Raw genomic sequence first — 20,087 nt, 5'->3', positions numbered from 1 at the left:
CAGTTGTTGGGCTACTGGTTGCCTTCAGGTCGGTCTGACAGCTTATTTCCACCATACTAGGAGCTGCCTGTATTGTACAGTGGTCTGTTTGACAACCTCAGTCCAACCTATCTAAATGTGGTATTACCTTCTCGAAGGAGTCTACCCAAGTATGGAAATCGATAACGATCTTATACTTGTCCAGGTCCCAAATAATCTACTACTTGATGGCCTGCCATTTTCCGTCAACATACATTCCCTCCTCTCTAATATGGGAGTTTACAAGAGCCTCTGCAATGACATTGTCCATACTCTTTGAGGGGGATTGCATTGCCTTGCTCACTGCTAGTGATAGACAATCAATCCTTCCAGTTTGGGTTTCTGGGATACCCATCTCAGGTAAACTTGAGTCCATTTGGGAAACCTCAAGTAAACCTAGTGGATCACGTTGATGAGCCGTTGGGGTCTCGTCATCTTTTCTCAGGTCAAGGCTAATAGTCAGAGTATCTATGAGGGAACAGTGTTCATCATTCAATAATTTCCTGCCGTCTCTCCTTTTGGAGCCGCTGTTTTCTTCGGGCGCTTCTAGCCAAGACTTCTGCCAGACGACTATCGCCTGGCATTGATAGCCCACTAGCCCTATCCTGAGAAACCTGTTCTGAAGGTCCCACTTTAATGCCTTCATACCTGAGTCTCTTAATAGCCCCATGATTAACAGATTTAGGTGAAAGGGGAAACATGTCTACACATCCAGATTACAATTCTGGACACTCCAGCTCTGGTGATAGGCGTTCTAACAAGAATACCTGAGTGCGACAGGGAGAAGACACCAGAAACAATGAGGAGGAAAAGAGCCCCACTCACAACAACAACAAGGGGGACTGTACGGCTTAATTAATAGCAAAGCAAAAGGGGTGATGGATGGAAGGTTTAGAATAATTCTTAACCTCTGGCATTGCTCTGGGCAACACACCAGACCATCGTTCTTCGCCTGCCAAGGCATTACAAAAGGGGAAATACCAGATAATAAGGCTTGCTCCCATCCCAAAAAGGGGCAGTCCAGCCCGAACTGCTTGGTCACATCCCTTGTGCACGAGACCACAAGCATCCCCAAACATGTTTTGGCTTTGTTGGGCCTCATCAGTGAGGAGTAGCTTGGTTCTCTAGGCTCAGCAGGTACGGGACCCATGTTTGGGCATACCTATCCCACTCAAGGTGACTATAGCAAAACAAAAGGGGGGGTTGCTGGAAGGTTTGGAATTCATCCTAACCTCTGCCATCGCTATGGGCAACCCTGCAGACCATTGTTCTTCTACTAAAAACCTGGCTATTCAATTCACTGAGATAAACATAGAGTAACTATACAACAGCCACCCCCATGAGCGGACCGCTCCAACCTCATACAATGCCTGCTTCTACACACAAGCCCCGGAACAATGAAAACACAGGATAAATACTAGCAGAAACAAACAATGTAGCTACACAATACACAGAGACCACTCAAAAAACACTAACCATCCCTCTTCTCTCTACCACTCTCCCCCCACACCTCTCACCTACCACACATGACCAAAGGGCTAGTGAAACAACACACCAAAACACTCAAATCGCACATAACTCTCTAGCCAAACTACGAAACCAATGACCTCGGACACCAAAGAACTCAAACGGCAACCTTCTGGACACAACAAGCCAATGCACAAAACAAAAGCACACCCCACCAACCCACTTTACCTTACAGAGTCATGTGAGCGCCTGGAGACCATGAAAATGGCAGTGGTGTGTGTTGTCAATCAACTTAACATGACATAACAGCTAGGGGTTTGAGGTGACAGTGCGTGGCTGGATGAGAATGCCTCATGCTGCACTAGCTGTCATCTAGAAGGAAGTGGTCATTGTCTGGGTCGGTTGTAGCTGGATGTTTGCACCCTAGACCATTGTCGACCGTAGCTGTGGGATGCAACCCTGTCTACATTCAGGCTAGTATTACCATTACCAAGGTTCTGTGGCATGCTATGTGTGGCATACAAGCTGGCCTCTGTTTCAGGTCTGGCCTCCCTCATACTGTACTCTCTCACGTGACACATGACAAGCTGATTCAAGCTTCATTTGTTTTTCATCCTCGTGTTCCACCACAGACCCCTGGGCCATTTGATCCCATTTGAGGGAAACTTGCATAGGTCCCACCATGCCCAACCATTCAGGGGCTAACTAGCACTTCAGTTGGCGGCACTTCAAGGCTGAAAAGGGTGTGATACCAGTGGAAAAGTGTGGTGTTGTGCCATATGCCTATAACTTGTCCTTCGTAAGTGTGCCTTGGTCTCAATCTTATACCTGAATCTCTCCACTAACACTTTTTTTCTGAAGTAACACAGAGCTGTTGTCTCAAGGCACACACCAGTGTGGTTTTGAAACTCATGCACATGACTTGATTTAAGATGGAACCCGTTGTCTGTAACTAGAGTTGCAGGGAAGCTTCCTCATCGAAGATCCCATCCAGAAATGTCAGCGCACTGGAAGTCGTGACGTCCCTGGCCCATGCTACTACGAGCCATTTTGACTACTAATCCATCATCATAAACAAAAATGTCTTCTCTGGTCCTATTCTGGGTATGCTTCCTATAATGTCTAACACACACTTGGATCACTGCACCACCAGTACTTGCCCAGGTCGCAAGAGGGTTGGCTCTATGCTCACATGCATCTTGTCACTCTGTGCACAGGGCAAGCAGTGCATGACTGCTTCCTTAAACTGTTGCTCCATACCTGGCTTCCAGTACTACTCCTGGACCAGGTGCTTGGTCATGTTTGTACCTGCATGACCAGCATGGGCCATGTCAATTATGATTGGACAGGTGTTATGGTATGATATGATATGGCATTTATAATGCACCTATATGCAAGTGTTTCAAGGCGCGACGAGGCAAGGCAGGGGAAACAGAGGGAAGACAGAGACAGTGATCCTACTAGGCCAGGTAAAATTGAGATCGCACAAGTGCAGGGGAGGGGGGAAGGGGAAAAGTGTAGGGGGAAGGGCGGCAGTGCAGTACATAGGACAACAGTAAAATAAATAAGACCATAAATAATAAATAAAAGTGCAGCCAGCTGGTGGCAAGTGCAAGGGTAAGTGCAGACATCGGTGTCAAGAGCTAGGAGGGGCTGTAGGGATACAGAAACAGTCCCCAAGTGCAGGGGGTAGCAGGGGGGCAGTGCAGGTGTGCAGCTGGTGGGGAGGGGACCTGGGCCCGAGATCAGAGGGTAGCCAGGTAGCCAGTGCAGTTTCGGATTCAGCCAGGAGATCCTCAGGGGACAGGAAGAGAGAAAGCAGAAGCAAAGAGGAAGGTCTTGAGGTGCTTCCAGAACCGGAGATGTTTCTCATCAAGTTTCAGAAAGGCAGGGCGACTATTCCAGAGGGAGGCCCCAGCAGAAGAAAGAGATCTACCACCAACTCGCTGCTTGGAGAAGCGATTGACCCTGAAGGAGTTGGAGGCAGATGAACGAAGAGCCCGAGAAGGAAAATATTTAGGAAGAGAGAGTTGAAGGTATTGAGGCCCCAGGCCCCAGAAGGCCTTGTGGACAATGTTTTGAACTTACTCCTCGCCGCCACTGGGAGCCAGTGCAGAGATTTCAGTCCTGGAGAGATACAATCCCTGGGCTTGAGGCCAAGGACAAGTCTCACAGCCCTGTTTTGGATAAGTTGCAGAGGGCGGATAGTAGAGGCAGGCAGATTTAGAAAGAGGCTGTTGCAGTAGTCCAGCCTAGAGAGAACCAGAGCTCTGGAGACTGTGAGCTTCTGGGGGAAGGAGAAGAAAGAAAGAATACCTCTGAGGAGGTGCAGCTGCTGGTAGTGTGACTTCTTAGAGACGTCAGAGATGTAAGGAGAGAAGGAAATTGTGGAGTCGAAGATGACCCCGAGGTTTTTAGCCTCACAGGTGGGAGCAGGAAGAGGGCCAAGGGAGCCCGGCAGAGAGTGACAGGAAAGGAGGGAACCGGTGTGCCGATGAGGAGAATCTCGGTCTTACCGGCATTAAGGCAGAGATCATTGGTGGCCACCACTCCTGGATGGCGGACAGACAGTCAGAGATGAGAGAAGGAGAAGAGGTGGCTGAGGGAGCCTGAAAATGAGCTGTCATCCACATAGCACTGAAAGTTGGGGCACACAGTGGCAATGCAGTGGGCCGGAAGTGACAGATATTGGTTGAATAGCCAGCGAGAGAGGTTAGACCCTTGGGGGACACCACAGATAGAGATAGAGAGAGAGGAGAGGAAGGACCCAAGTTGGACCTGGGAGGGTCGGCCAGAGAGGAAGGAGTTCAGCCAAGCCAGGGCCTGATCAGTGATCCCCAGGTTGTCATGGAGACGGTTGAGCAGGATGGCATGGTTGACCATGTCAAGGGCAGTATATCCATTTCCACATGGAACATCAATTCTCCAGCTAGCCATACCTCCTCCTTTATTGTACAGCCACTCGCTCACTTTTGTCGGTCCATAATTGTGCCTGGGTCTCGTTGCACCACTCAGAGTGGTCCATGGTGGCACAGATGGCTCCATGGGCAGTTACAGCCCAGGGGCTCATCTCTTCTTCAGCACTGAGGTTTAGGGGAAGGCATGAAAGGCAGTTGGCAACAATACTCTCAGGGTCAGGCATGTACACTAGTTTCAAATTGTATTCTTTTAACACCAAAGCCCACCAGCTTATCCGTAGCGAGGTGGACAGGAGCATGTACCAACAGCTTGTAGTCTGTCTTAATCACGATTGATATGTCAAGAGGAAGAACTTGAAGTGTTTGACTGCCCACCTACATGCTAGCTCTTCTTTATCTGTTTGTCAAATAGTTACTTTCTGCGGGTGGCACACAAACAATGAATGTAAACACCACAGGGGTTTCATGGCCATCACGTGAGGGCTCAACTAGGCCTACATTACTTCCATTAATATTTAACACAGTAGAGTCACGAAGGATCAGTGTGCCCAGTGCGGTTGCTTGCGCTAAGTCATTTTTGGTTGTTGAGAAGGCATCCCTACACACCTTTGAATACACATATTAATTATATTTCTTTAACAAGTCCCTTAGAGATGTTCGGTTTTTGGGGAAAATGGCTTCACAAATTTAGACCAAGATTCTGCTAACCCTAGTAAAGATTGTAGACTGCCCTTGTCACCTGATACAGGTATTTAAACAATGGTTTACCAGACCCACTTTGGGTGGAAGCCTACCACGTGTGGCGTTGCCCCGTGAGGGGATACGCACGCGGCGGCGTGACGTTGCACGTCGCCGCGTGCGCCTTAAATAAACGGGGCGTTCCCGGCCGCGTTAGAGCGACCGGGGAGCCCGAAGCACACAGACGTGTCCGTGTGGAGTCTGTGGGTGGAGGGGCTCGCGGGCACGCATTGAGGGCACCCAGAGACCCCCAACAGTGGCGACGAGTGTCGGATGCCCGGGCCCGGCGGTGAGCGCGATCCCGGACAATTTTTTTCTTCAACGAAGGAAACATCCGCAGATGTTTCGCATCACGCTGAGGCCGCGGACCACACGCGGCTGGCGGCCATCTTGCGCACGAGGTGGAGGATCTTCCGAAAGCTCCGGTTTGGAGTAGGAAGGCCATCCAAGCCTAATTTTTGGATTTACTGACTGCGGGCAGTACAACCCGCAGGCCCATGCCAGAATTTTGATATTTTGGCTATTTTTCAGACGATGACGTCGTGCTGTAGCTGGAAGATGGACTGAGGTGGCTGGGCCTTCTCAGCCCATTCCTTTTCAAAGCTCAATTTTTGGGAACATTTATCCACGGATCCTCTTCAGGACCCTCTTCAACCCCCTCATCATCATCACGTGGGGGATGACGCTCCCGCTTCTGCGGCCCACGTGGACACAAGGCGCCTCGAGGTACTCTCCTTTAACCCTTTCATCATCACGTGGGTGGTGGCAGTGTGGGGAGAAGTGTAAGTTGCGGCCCTCAGGATTGGAACGAGGGTGCCTGTGCGCTTGCGCCTGTGAGTGATCCCGGTGCCCTGGAGGGTGCGACTGCCACGGCCTCGGAAGATTCGCAGGATGAAGGCCTAGCAGACCTGTTTCAGCAGGACCCCCCACAGCTAACCCCGCGTCCTACGACGTCTGGACTGCCTGCGCGCCCGGTTGGTGCCGCTCCCCCTCCGATTCAACCACCACCCCTGGCCATGGCCCAAGCCAGGGCGCAAGCGGCCCTACAGCCTATTCCGGAGTTTGATGCTATGGGCCCCCCATCCAGCCTGGGGCCTCGATGGAGGAGATGGATCGGACGGCTAGACATGTACTTTCGGGCCGCCCAGGTCACGGACAATGACAGCAGGGTGGCCACGATGCTGTATTCCGCAGGAGCGACCGTGCAGGAGATCTTTGAATCATTAACTCCAACGGATAACTCCTATGATCAAGCCAAAGCCGCCCTCCTCGCGCATTTCATCCCCCTTGCCAACGTGGACTTTGAAAGGTTCGTCATGCTGTCGGCCAAACAGAAGGAGGATGAGACGCTTGACACCTTCTATGGCCGCCTGCGCCGCCTGTCACAAGGGTGTGCGTGGGGGGATGCGGAGGACATGATAAGGACCATGCTGATCCAGGCATGCTCATCTGGCAAGCTGAGGCGACAAGTCCTAAGAGAGCCCGGACTCACTCTGCCCAGAATCCTGGAGCTCGGGAGGTGCCATGAGGTGGCGGAGGCTCGTGCCAACAAGATGGAGGCCGGATCCCGCGCGGCGAGACCGGAGGAGGTGTGCGCTGTCTGGCGGGGCGGCAGAGGGGTGCGAAAACCCGGTGTACCTCCCAGAGACAGAGCGGGGAAGCCGGTGGAGTCGTGCCAGAAGTGCGGCTATGACCTCCCCCACTCATCGGAGTGCATGGCAAAAGGAAAGATCTGTGGACGCTGTGGGGTGCCTGACCACTTCTCGAGGGTGTGCAGGGCGACCCTGCCTGTACTTATTCCGAGAGGACAGCCTCGTCTATGGGCCCCGCGGCAATACCGCCCGCCGAATGTAGCTCAGGTGGAACAAGCGGAACCCGAGGAGGCGCTGGCGGAAGAAGTGGAGGAGGAGGATGAGGAGAACATCTTCTTCGTCTCCAGCATGGAGGTCCTCAAGGGGAGGAGCAGAAGACAGCCGAGATGTGTCGTAGAGGTAAACTGCTCGCCGGTCCCGGTGTTAGTCGACACGGGGGCCTCTGTCAATGTAATGGCGAGAGGACACTATGCTGCGCTCAACCCACCCCCGAGGCTGGCGACGCCAAGAGCCCGCATCTTCGCATTTGGTGGGCGTGAGCCCCTGCCACTTGACGGGGCGTTTGTCGCCAAGGTGGAACATGACGGGTCGAAGATCAGGGCCCGTTTCTATGTGACTCCGGTGAGCAGCAACACCCTGCTTAGCTGTGCGGCAGCGGAGGCCCTTGGCATAGTCAGCTTCGCCTATTCAGTATACTTGGAGGACATGAACGACCTGCTGGACAAGTATGCTGACATCTTCAAAGGGATTGGGAGGATGAACGGTGACCCCGTGAGGCTCCACATTGACGAGTCGGTACAGCCCATAGCCCTGAAGCACAGGCGGATCCCATTTCATCTAAGGGACCAGGTGGACAGGGAACTCGATAACCTGGTGAACTTGGACGTAATTGAAAAGGTGGAGGGCCCCACACCATGGGTATCCCCCATCGTAGTGGCGAGGAAACCTAAACAACCGGACTCCGTCCGAATCTGTGTGGACATGCGGCTGCCCAATAAGGCCATCAGGAGAGAACGACACCTGACCCCGACGATCGATGACATCATTGCTGAAGTGCAAGGGGCCCGGTTTTTCTCGAAGTTGGACTTACGAGCTGGGTATCACCAAGTTGTTCTCCACCCAGAGTCCCGTTACATCACGACTTTTACCACCCACAGGGGACTCTATAGATACAAGCGGCTGAGCTTCGGAGTGTCGTCTGCAGCCGAGGTGTTTCAGAACTTAATCCGTGGCGCTCTCGCAGACCTGGAGGGCGTCCTAAACATTAGCGACGACATTCTGGTCTTTGCTAGGACTGAACCTGACCATTTGAAACGCCTAGCCAAGACCCTCGAAAGGCTGCAGTCGCTGGGGCTCACCCTCCACAAGGACAAGTGTGAGTTCCTCCGCCCGACCATTGAGTTCTTTGGTTTCATCTTCAAGGAGGGCGGGGTATCTCCTGACCCCAGAAGGTCCAATACATCAAGACGGCACGCCCCCCTGAGTCGGCATCAGAGGTGCGGAGCTTCCTGGGAATGGTGACGTACTGTGGGCGTTTCATCAAGAATCTCGCCTCGAGGTCGGAACCTCTGAGGGCCCTGACGAAAAAGGATACCATCTGGCAGTGGGGCCCGTTAGAACAGTCGGCATTCGAGGACATCAAGGGTGCCCTGACAGCAGATGACACAGTGGCTTTCTTTGACCCCGCCCTGGAGTCGGAGATTGTTGTGGACGCCAGCCCGTTTGGCCTCGGGGCGGTCCTCACCCAGGTGGGCAAAGATGGGGGAATGAGGCCCGTGGCATACGCGAGCAAGGCCCTCTCCGAGACCGAACAGAGATACTCACAGATTGAACGGGAGGCCCTGGCGGTTCTGTGGGGCTGTCGGCATTTTCGGCTCTATGTGCTGGGGAGACCCGTGACAGTGGTAACAGACCATAAACCACTGATTCCGATTATGGCCGGATCCTCTTCCAAACCACCAGCCAGGATCGAGCGATGGATGCTGGCCCTCCTGGAATATGGCGTCACCCTAATCTACCGGCCGGGGGCCAACAATGCGGCTGACTACCTGTCCAGGCATCCGGTGGGCAGGGGCGGACCCGCACAAGAGTCGTGTGCGGAGGAAGCCGATGATCACGTCAGCATGGTGGTCGAGAGCGCCACCCCCAATGCAATGCCGCTACCCGAGCTGGAGAGTGCTGCGGCCAACGACGAATGCTTCCGCATCCTGAGGAGCTCGATGCAGTCGGGGTCCTGGAAGGCCGTGCTGGAGTTGGTGGCAGGGCGCACTCAAGAGGCTAAAGTTACCCTCGAGCAACTCTGGAAGGTGAAGGACGAACTGTCCTTCACGGAGTCGGGCCTGCTGCTGCGGGGCGATCGCCTGGTGGTGCCGGGCTCCAAGGTCCACGAAGTCATCAACCTGGCACACCAGGGACACCAAGGGGCCGCCAAAACGAAGGCGAGATTGAGGCTGAAGGTGTGGTTTCCCGAGCTGGAAAGAAAAGTGGACGACTTTGTAGCGGCCTGTGTATGGTGCCAGGCGGCCTCCCCAGTACAGCGGGAGCCTGAAATTGAAGTAATGCCACGGGGGACCCGCCCGTGGGAGGTCGTACATGCGGACTTCGGATCCACGGCCGTGGGTACTCACTTCCTAGCCATCGTCGATGAATACTCGCGATACCCGGAGGTGGAATTCGTCGAGTCGGTGGCATTTGAGCACGTGGTCGGCGCTGTGGAGAAAATCTTTGCCACCCATGGGTTTCCAGTGACCCTGTGCTCGGATAATGGGTCCCCATTCCAGAGCGCGAGGTTCTCGGAGTTTCTCGAGAGCTGTGGAGTGGCCCACCGGAAGGTGTCCCCGCTGTGGCCCCGCGCGAACAGGGATGCCGAGAGGCTGATGAGGACATTAAACAAAACGTTCCGGATAGCCCAGGGACAAGGCCAGCCTCTCCAGCGGGCGCTATACCAGTTTCTAAGAGTGTACCGCACCACCCCACACGCATCGACTGGGGTAGCCCCGGCTGAAGCACTATTCCGAAGGTGCCCCCGAGGTCTCCTCCCGGAGGTACAGGAAAAGGTACCCGGCGTAATAGATGACCAACGGGTGGAAGCGGAGCGACAGGCAAGGACACATCAAGAAAACATACGGCGGGGTCTTCGTCCGCAGCGGCTGGAACCGGGCGACGAAGTGCTGATCAGGAATCGGCATCCCCACGGAAAGCTCTCGCTCCCATATGAACCCGAGCCGCTGGACGTAGTGGCAGTAAAGGGATCGATGGTAACGGCCTCGGACGGGAAGTCGGCCGTCACTCGAAATGTGAGTTTCTTCAAGAAACTGGGGGACTCTCGAACTGAACTCCCGCCTGACCCGGATGAGACTGTCCTCCCGGATGAAGATACCCCCCGGGGGGAACTCGTGGGGTCACCAGAACGAGGCACTGGAGCAGCGGGGAGTCCGGCGGCTGAGGTAGGTGGGAGGTACCCCCAGAGGGCTGGGCGAGGGAGACCTGCCTACCTCGGAGACTACGTGCTGGGGCCGATTGACTGTGTTCCGGAGTGAAGGGGACCTGGGAGGCTGATAATAAAAGGGGGCATGGGCCTTGTAAGTTCGCAAGTGACATTGTGTGCAGTGCTATGTTTTGACGTGTCTGTTTGTTATTGTTCCTCCCGGAAAAAGGAGGAGTGTGGCGTTGCCCCGTGAGGGGATACGCACGCGGCGGCGTGACGTTGCACGTCGCCGCGTGCGCCTTAAATAAACGGGGCGTTCCCGGCCGCGTTAGAGCGACCGGGGAGCCCGAAGCACACAGACGTGTCCGTGTGGAGTCTGTGGGTGGAGGGGCTCGCGGGCACGCATTGGGGGCACCCAGAGACCCCCAACACCACGCAAAATCCATGTCCAAGCTACATTACCGCTTGGACGCTAAACTTGCACTTGTCTTTTTTTATGGTTTGTCCAGCCTTTCTTAGCTTATACAAAACTTATCATGCTGCACTAGAATCCTGGAAAAAATTGGATTCCGTCAATAATATAACAGATGTTATACTGATTCCTGAATAATACCCCACAACTCACTGGAAAACTACAGATGCAGAGGCCGGGCCGAAGGGCACGCGCTTAAAGTAAAACGCTGCCGACAATAATGAAGGAGTTAAGGGGACTTTACTTATTTGGTGATATGCACTGGTCCAGTCGATATTGGAAGAATATTTGGTGCCCGCCAATAGGGCTAACATCTCAGATACCTATCCACCCTGATCCTCTGGTTGAGAATTTGAAGTCCAGGGAAAGCAAATGGACTTGACTTTCTCGATTATGTCATTGGCACAAAGTTTATGCAGTTCTGTTTTGAAATGCTCTTGAAAGGGCTTTTATAGCATGAGAGGCACAGGGCGCACTTGTTTGCTGCTAGCACTGCCCCTCTCACTTCTCCCCATTATAATGTGATCTTATGCTGCTTGAGTTTCTCAATGATTTAATTGGAAACTTTGGATTGTCATTCCATACTTCTCCCTCGACCTGCATGACTGGTGTGGGGGGTATTGGGAGCTAACATAATGCCCAAGCATTTCTTGTGGCACCAACCTAGCAAGGCAGCACCCTTGCATTCTACATACATCTTGCCCTGGACCTTCCTTTCCTTTAATTCAATATTCCCACTGCAGAATCGAATCATGCATATTTTAGTATCTCAGCGGCATTGGGGGTTGATGTGTCTGATGCCTATGGCTTTGTTGCGCTATATAAATGCTAAAATAAATACATATATAAATTATGAGTTTGCTTAACTCTTCTACATTCCTTCTCATTTCCACCCACGTATGAACGCTCACCACAGTGTAGCGTGGGCCAAAGTTCGCCATCATTTGCACTGGCTCCATGTCCATGTAGGTGGTGCACCATTGGGATTTCACATCCTCCACATCTTCATCACCTATTGTGGCAATCCCGAAATCATTAATTTCATCTGTCCCCATTTGCTTCTCTGCCCCCACTAGGCTGATTTCTCTAGCACAGCCATGACACACACACACACGACCTCTCTGACCACACTTCCTGCAAGTCAGAGTTTAAGCATAATAGCAGGATCTCAATGCTAAGTGATCATGGTTATCACATACAAAGTCCCGACCTGTAATTAGCTGGTACTTTAAGATAGGAGGTTTCATTTAAGATGGGGGCAGATCATTGTAGTCCGTTTTTAGTGTTTACCTGCCCATTGCTTACATGGCAGAGGCTCCTGGGGAGTGAGCATCAAGCATTAGAGATTTCTTCTAACAGCCGAGGAATGTTTACTGCGTAGAGAGTGGTCTATGTCCATCAGAAGCCTCCGATGGTGTTTGGAGAAGTACTTTACTGAGATATGCGTTTGGGGCTCATTTCGAGGTGAGTGAATTTGAAGAGGCCAAGTCTTGCGATGAAGATACGTTAAACTATACGCCAATACACTCACTGCAAAGACATCAGCCAGGGCTCCTTTCCTGATGTGTTCTTCCGGCTCTAACCATTGGCTGGATAGTTTGTGCTACCAGGTATCTAATCCAACAGAAGGTTGCAACATGAAGAAGCAGGTAACTCTGATCGCCCTAACGCTTTAGCTTTGGGGGCTGGCAGATTGGGAACTCTGCCTCTTACCAAACATCTCCTCAAGAGTCATTCCACATCATTGCAAGGCTCACAAATCTGTACTGTAGGTGTGTCATCTGGTAAATGCTCTCATACAGTGCATAATGCCTTGAACATAGTTACGTCATTCTCCTGCCCAACACCTTAATGTGTATGTCAGCCTCCCAAGCCCCTAAGGTACCAGTCGGTAACCCCTTTGTAAAACACCATTGTGTTAAGCCGGCCATTTTACATGCCCCGGGAGACAGAGCTTCGTAAACAGAGGGGTTCCGCCCAGACTATACCCACACTTAAGGGAATAGTCATACCTGCAGGAAAAGGCCAGACTTTTTAGGTCAAAAGTGGCTCTAGATAGTAAGTCAGGGCGATGCTTGGGGTAAGGATTTTTCCTACAACCAGTATGTTAGCTCAGCGGGTCAAGGGCTCACTCACTGCTGGGATCTGTGTATCATCTGCAGGTCACAGGTTTGGATCCTGGAAATGCCAACTCTTGCGTTCGGTTAGGTGAAAACTGTATATGAACTTGGCCCCTATAAAGTGCTTTGTCAAAAGTGCTACATCAATGGAAGATTATTATTACTTCCTGCGAGGGCCTTAGCCTTATAGTCTTCTAACTATTGAGCAAAGACTAGTGGTTTCATCTCATTCTAGACATCTTTGCCCTCGTTATGAGTCTGCACCAGCGGGTTACCGGCAGACTCGCATTACCGTTTCCGCCGCCTGATATCCCAGTAATAACGCGATATTATGGGCGGTGGCGGAATGGTAAATTCCTGTGGCCTCCTGTAAGATGCCACGGGAATGGGAACCCTGAAGTACCAGTGCTTCAGTGAAAAATCTGCCGTTAGGGGCCATAACTACTGGTAGGTGAGGCCTGCTGGTAGTTCACAGCCCAGACTGGCAGTCTTGTAGTTTGCCGGTCCGGAAAAGGTGCCAGAAACCATTGTTACCGGCACTTTTTTCCAGACCGGAAAACTTAGAATGAGCGCCCTTGTCTTCCCAGTATATGTTTCATCTTTAATGGGAATTAGGAATTGGTGCATCCCCAATGTCTTGACAGCACAGTCAGGTGATCTGGGCTTTACAAAAATGTGCCACTTAGGATCTCAAAAATAATAATTGAGTATATTGCTCTGACTTGTACAAGGAACTTTGAAGAGGAGATGGTGGAAGGTCACCAGTGATCTAAGTACTGAAGAGCAGGTTCATTCTGCAATGGCTTGTGATTTCTTGTCCAGGCGGTGTTGCAGTATGTGGTAGGGAAGGGAGTGGTTAGGGACTGGTGGACTCTGGAGACAAGGGTGTCCATAGGCGTACTGGTGGTTGATTGAGAGTGTGGGAGCAGTAGTTCTGTGGGATGATGTAGGTTGTATCATCTTGTACGTCACTCAATAAATATCAACGTTTGATGATGGTGGCGAGTGCTTTTGGTTGTTCACATTTCTTGTTGAAGTCTGTCAGTGGAAGACGATAGCCGAGAGTCATTATCTTACTATGGTTTTACAGATTAATAGTGGTCATAGGGCAGACAGTGGTCTTGAATCATGCTGTTAGTGCCAGTGCCACCACGGATTCCACTGAAGTGTGCTGATGGATGGAAACAGGAACAACTCAAGCCAGGTGTAATGACAAGGCAAGAGCCATGTAAGAAGGCATGTAGGTTTATTGAGGAGTAGAAGACCCCCATGCAGGAGGGAGAGTGAGAGAAAGCAAGCAGGTCTACACAGTCTCTGGGCAACCACCAACTGACCTCCTAGAAAACCCTAACATTCTAGATGCATGAAAGTAATTAAAGTTCCAGCAATTCATATCGTCAGTTACCCCACACGCCTCCCCTTAACCCAAATCAATCCATAACAAAATCTTTGAAATACACAGTGTCAATGACACCTACCCTTCCGTTCCCAGTGAAATTCTTGGAGAGCCACATGTATAAAGAACTACTTAATCATGTAGAAAGCAACGGAATACTTGAACAATACCAGGTTGTTTTCAGACCAATGAGAGGAACCAAATCAGGACTCCTCTCCATATGATATGATATGCCATTTATAATGCGCCTATACACAAGTGTTTCAAGGCGTGACGAGGCAAGGGAGGGGAACATAGGGAAGACAAAGGCAACGATCTTACTAGGCCTAGTGACATTCAGATTGTGCAAGTGCAGGGGAGAGGGAAGGGAAAAGTGCCAGGGGCAGGGGAGGAAGGGCGAGTGCCGTACAAGGGATCAAAAACAACAAGTAGTGTGGCCAGCAAGTGGCAAGTGCAAGGGTTAAGTGCAGACAGCAGGTGTCCATTAAGTGCAAGTAAGGGGACTGTAGGGTTGCAGATACAGACCCAAGTGCCGGGGTTTCCATGAGGCAGTGCGGGTGTGCAACTGGGAGGGCAAGGACCTAAGCTCGAAATCAGATTGTAGCCAGTTGACCAGCACAGTATCAGAAAGGAGATCAGCAGGGGAGAGGAAGAGATAACAGATAACGCAAATAATAACACCCAATGTGCCCTCATAATATTGGACATATCAGCTTCTTTCGATATGATCAAACACTCAACTCTAAGCAAAAGACTGGAACAATCTGACATTCAAAACTCTGCACTACAATGGATGAAATAGTTCCTCACAAGCTGAACCGAAAGAACCAACCTACCACCATTTACATTGAACACAAAAAATATCACCTGCAGCGTACCACAAGGATCAAGCCCCTCCCCTCTCCTCTTCAATGAAGCTCATTCCAACCCATGGACTGAAAGCTTAGAACTATGCAGAACTCATCTTCAAGATATTATTATTAGTATTACTATTATTTTATTTTTGTATAAAGCGCCAACTCATCCAAAGGTCTCAGAGCTCTAAAACAAACACAAAGAAATAAACAAACATAACACCTCACTAGGATAAAAAAACAGAGTAAAAAGACAAACAAGAACTAAGTTGAACTAATATAGGGTAATTTAAAAGCAAAAAATAACAAGATTAAATCAGATCAATCAATTATAATTCTTAGGCTTGTGGTGGGTGAAATACTGCCCAGTTTATTGCAGTGGCTTGGAACGAACGGAAGATTGCTGCAACCACAACCAATGACAATGCAGTCTGTATTATTTGCCGAGCACCAATCCTTGATTTGAACCCTCCGATGAAATCTAAGATCCTGGATTCTGGTGCAGCCCCCCCCACAACTCTAGACTGCAACCAGGCTAGGACTTTATTCCAGAGGGCTTCTCTCAGCTCAGGTATTTCTGGCTTGTTCACATTCGTAATAGCTATGTTTTTTTTATCCGAAACAAGTCCTCTTAAGCCGGGATCCATAATCTCTGGCATTAAAGCCTTTTTAATACAAATGTCTCTCCTCGAAGAGGGGGAGCTGACTTGTTTATTTAAAGGGATCAAGGGTACCGGAAAATGTAGATGATTAAGGGTGACACTACAGGCAGAAACTGCAGGTCCTGACAGCAGAGCTGAGCTCGAGGATAAGCCCAGCAGCTCTGTTTGACCTTTAATAATTTCATCATGAGCAGTTGTTGGGCTACTGGTTGCCTTCAGGTCGGTCTGACAGCTTATTTCCACCATACTAGGAGCTGCCTGTATTGTACAGTGGTCTGTTTGACAACCTCAGTCCAACCTATCTAAATGTGGTATTACCTTCTCGAAGGAGTCTACCCAAGTATGGAAATCGATAACGATCTTGTACTTGTCCAGGTCCCAAATAATCTACTACTTGATGGCCTGCCATTTTCCGTCAACATACATTCCCTCCTCTCTAATATGGGAGTTTACAAGAGCCTCTGCAATGACATTGTCCATACTCTTTGAGGGAGATTGCATTGCCTTGCTCACTGCTAGTGATAGACAATCAATCCTTCCGGTTTGGGTTTCTGGGATACCCATCTCAGGTAAACCTGAGTCCATTTGGGAAACTTCAAGTAAACCTAGTGGATCACGTTGATGAGCCGTTGGGGTCTCGTCATCTTTTCTCAGGTCAAGGCTAATAGTCAGAGTATCCATGAGGGAACAGTGTTCATCATTCAATAATTTCCTGCCGTCTCTCCTTTTAGAGCCGCTGTTTTCTTCGGGCGCTTCTAGCCAAGACTTCTGCCAGACGACTATCGCCTGGCATTGATAGCCCACTAGCCCTATCCTGAGAAACCTGTTCTGAAGGTCCCACTTTAATGCCTTCATACCTGAGTCTCTTAATAGCCCCATGATTAACAGATTTAGGTGAAAGGGGAAACATGTATACACATCCAGATTACAATTCTGGACACTCCAGCTCTGGTGATAGGCGTTCTAACAAGAATACCTGAGTGCGACAGGGAGAAGACACCAGAAACAATGAGGAGGAAAAGAGCCCCACTCACAACAACAGCAAGGGAGACTGTACGGCTTAATTAATAGCAAAGCAAAAGGGGTGATGAATGGAAGGTTTAGAATAATTCTTAACCTCTGGCATTGCTCTGGGCAACACACCAGACCATCGTTCTTCGCCTGCCAAGGCATTACAAAAGGGGAAATACCAGATAATAAGGCTTGCTCCCATCCCGAAAAGGGGCAGTCCAGCCCGAACTGCTTGGTCACATCCCTTGTGCACGAGACCACAAGCATCCCCAAACATGTTTTGGCTTTGTTGGGCCTCATCAGTGAGGAGTAGCTTGGTTCTCTAGGCTCAGCAGGTACGGGACCCATGTTTGGGCATACCTATCCCACTCAAGGTGACTATAGCAAAACAAAAGGGGGGGTTGCTGGAAGGTTTGGAATTCATCCTAACCTCTGCCATCGCTATGGGCAACCCTGCAGACCATTGTTCTTCTACTAAAAACCTGGCTATTCAATTCACTGAGATAAACATAGAGTAACTATACAACAGCCACCCCCATGAGCGGACCGCTCCAACCTCATACAATGCCTGCTTCTACACACAAGCCCCGGAACAATGAAAACACAGGATAAATACTAGCAGAAACAAACAATGTAGCTACACAATACACAGAGACCACTCAAAAAACACTAACCATCCCTCTTCTCTCTACCACTCTCCCCCCACACCTCTCACCTACCACACATGACCAAAGGGCTAGTGAAACAACACAACAAAACACTCAAATCGCACATAACTCTCTAGCCAAACTACGAAACCAATGACCTCGGACACCAAAGAACTCAAACGGCAACCTTCTGGACACAACAAGCCAATGCACAAAACAAAAGCACACCCCACCAACCCACTTTAGCTTACAGAGTCATGTGAGCGCCTGGAGACCATGAAAATGGCAGTGGTGTGTGGTGTCAATCAACTTAACATGACATAACAGCTAGGGGTTTGAGGTGACAATGCGTGGCTGGATGAGAATGCCTCATGCTGCACTAGCTGTCATCTAGAAGGAAGTGGTCATTGTCTGGGTCGGTTGTAGCTGGATGTTTGCACCCTAGACCATTGTTGACCGTAGCTGTGGGATGCAACCCTGTCTACATTCAGGCTAGTATTACCATTACCAAGGTTCTGTGGCATGCTATGTGTGGCATACAAGCTGGCCTCTGTTTCAGGTCTGGCCTCCCTCATACTGTACTCTCTCACGTGACACATGACAAGCTGATTCAAGCTTAATTTGTTTTTCATCCTCGTGTTCCACCACAGACCCCTGGGCCATTTGATCCCTTTTCCTGGCAGACAGGCAAGCAATCACCAACCTCAGAGTTTTTACTCTGGCCCAGTCACCCCATTTGAGGGAAACTTGCATAGGTCCCACCATGCCCAACCATTCAGGGGCTAACTAGCACTTCAGTTGGCGGCACTTCAAGGCTGAAAAGGGTGTGATACCAGTGGAAAAGTGTGGTGTTGTGCCATATGCCTATAACTTGTCCTTCGTAAGTGTGCCTTGGTCTCAATCTTATACCTGAATCTCTCCACTAACACTTTTTTTCTGAAGTAACACAGAGCTGTTGTCTCAAGGCACACACCAGTGTGGTTTTGAAACTCATGCACATGACTTGATTTAAGCTGGAACCCGTTGTCTGTAACTAGAGTTGCAGGGAAGCTTCCTCATCGAAGATCCCATCCAGAAATGTCAGCGCACTGGAAGTCGTGACGTCCCTGGCCCATGCTACTACGAGCCATTTTGACTACTAATCCATCATCATAAACAAAAATGTCTTCTCTGGTCCTATTCTGGGTATGCTTCCTATAATGTCTAACACACACTTGGATCACTGCACCACCAGTACTTGCCCAGGTCGCAAGAGGGTTGGCTCTATGCTCACATGCATCTTGTCACTCTGTGCACAGGGCAAGCAGTGCATGACTGCTTCCTTAAACTGTTGCTCCATACCTGGCTTCCAGTACTACTCCTGGACCAGGTGCTTGGTCATGTTTGTACCTGCATGACCAGCATGGGCCATGTCAATTATGATTGGGCAGGTGTTATGGTATGATATGATATGGCATTTATAATGCACCTATATGCAAGTGTTTCAAGGCGCGACGAGGCAAGGCAGGGGAAACAGAGGGAAGACAGAGACAGTGATCCTACTAGGCCAGGTAAAATTGAGATCGCACAAGTGCAGGGGAGGGGGGAAGGGGAAAAGTGTAGGGGGAAGGGCGGCAGTGCAGTACATAGGACAACAGTAAAATAAATAAGACCATAAATAATAAATAAAAGTGCAGCCAGCTGGTGGCAAGTGCAAGGGTAAGTGCAGACATCGGTGTCAAGAGCTAGGAGGGGCTGTAGGGATACAGAAACAGTCCCCAAGTGCAGGGGGTAACAGGGGGGCAGTGCAGGTGTGCAGCTGGTGGGGAGGGGACCTGGGCCCGAGATCAGAGGGTAGCCAGGTAGCCAGTGCAGTTTCGGATTCAGCCAGGAGATCCTCAGGGGACAGGAAGAGAGAAAGCAGAAGCAAAGAGGAAGGTCTTGAGGTGCTTCCAGAACCGGAGATGTTTCTCATCAAGTTTCAGAAAGGCAGGGAGACTATTCCAGAGGGAGGCCCCAGCAGAAGAAAGAGATCTACCACCAACTCGCTGCTTGGAGAAGCGATTGACCCTGAAGGAGTTGGAGGCAGATGAACGAAGAGCCCGAGAAGGAAAATATTTAGGAAGAGAGAGTTGAAGGTTTTGAGGCCCCAGGCCCCAGAAGGCCTTGTGGACAATGTTTTGAACTTACTCCTCGCCGCCACTGGGAGCCAGTGCAGAGATTTCAGTCCTGGAGAGATACAATCCCTGGGCTTGAGGCCAAGGACAAGTCTCACAGCCCTGTTTTGGATAAGTTGCAGAGGGCGGATAGTAGAGGCAGGCAGATTTAGAAAGAGGCTGTTGCAGTAGTCCAGCCTAGAGAGAACCAGAGCTCTGGAGACTGTGAGCTTCTGGGGGAAGGAGAAGAAAGGAAGAATACCTCTGAGGAGGTGCAGCTGCTGGTAGTGTGACTTCTTAGAGACGTCAGAGATGTAAGGAGAGAAGGAAAGTGTGGAGTCGAAGATGACCCCGAGGTTTTTAGCCTCACAGGTGGGAGCAGGAAGAGGGCCAAGGGAGCCCGGCAGAGAGTGACAGGAAAGGAGGGAACCGGTGTGCCGATGAGGAGAATCTCGGTCTTACCGGCATTAAGGCAGAGATCATTGGTGGCCACCACTCCTGGATGGCGGACAGACAGTCAGAGATGAGAGAAGGAGAAGAGGTGGCTGAGGGAGCCTGAAAATGAGCTGTCATCCACATAGCACTGAAAGTTGGGGCACACAGTGGCAATGCGGTGGGCCGGAAGTGACA

The 20,087-nt window shown here is 50.6% G+C and overlaps 1 protein-coding gene across 8 annotated transcripts in view; it reads left to right on the top strand.

Moving 5' to 3' along the window:
• OTOF (otoferlin) overlaps positions 1-20,087 on the top strand; it is a 1,702,209-nt gene that overhangs the window by 1,639,209 nt on the left and 42,913 nt on the right. The window lies entirely within an intron of this gene.

This window comes from Ambystoma mexicanum, chromosome 4p, assembly GCF_040938575.1.
Source record: "Ambystoma mexicanum isolate Mex_15411 chromosome 4p, UKY_AmexF1_1, whole genome shotgun sequence".
Classification (NCBI taxonomy): domain Eukaryota; kingdom Metazoa; phylum Chordata; class Amphibia; order Caudata; family Ambystomatidae; genus Ambystoma; species Ambystoma mexicanum.
This window is presented reverse-complemented; position numbering and strand designations above follow the sequence as displayed.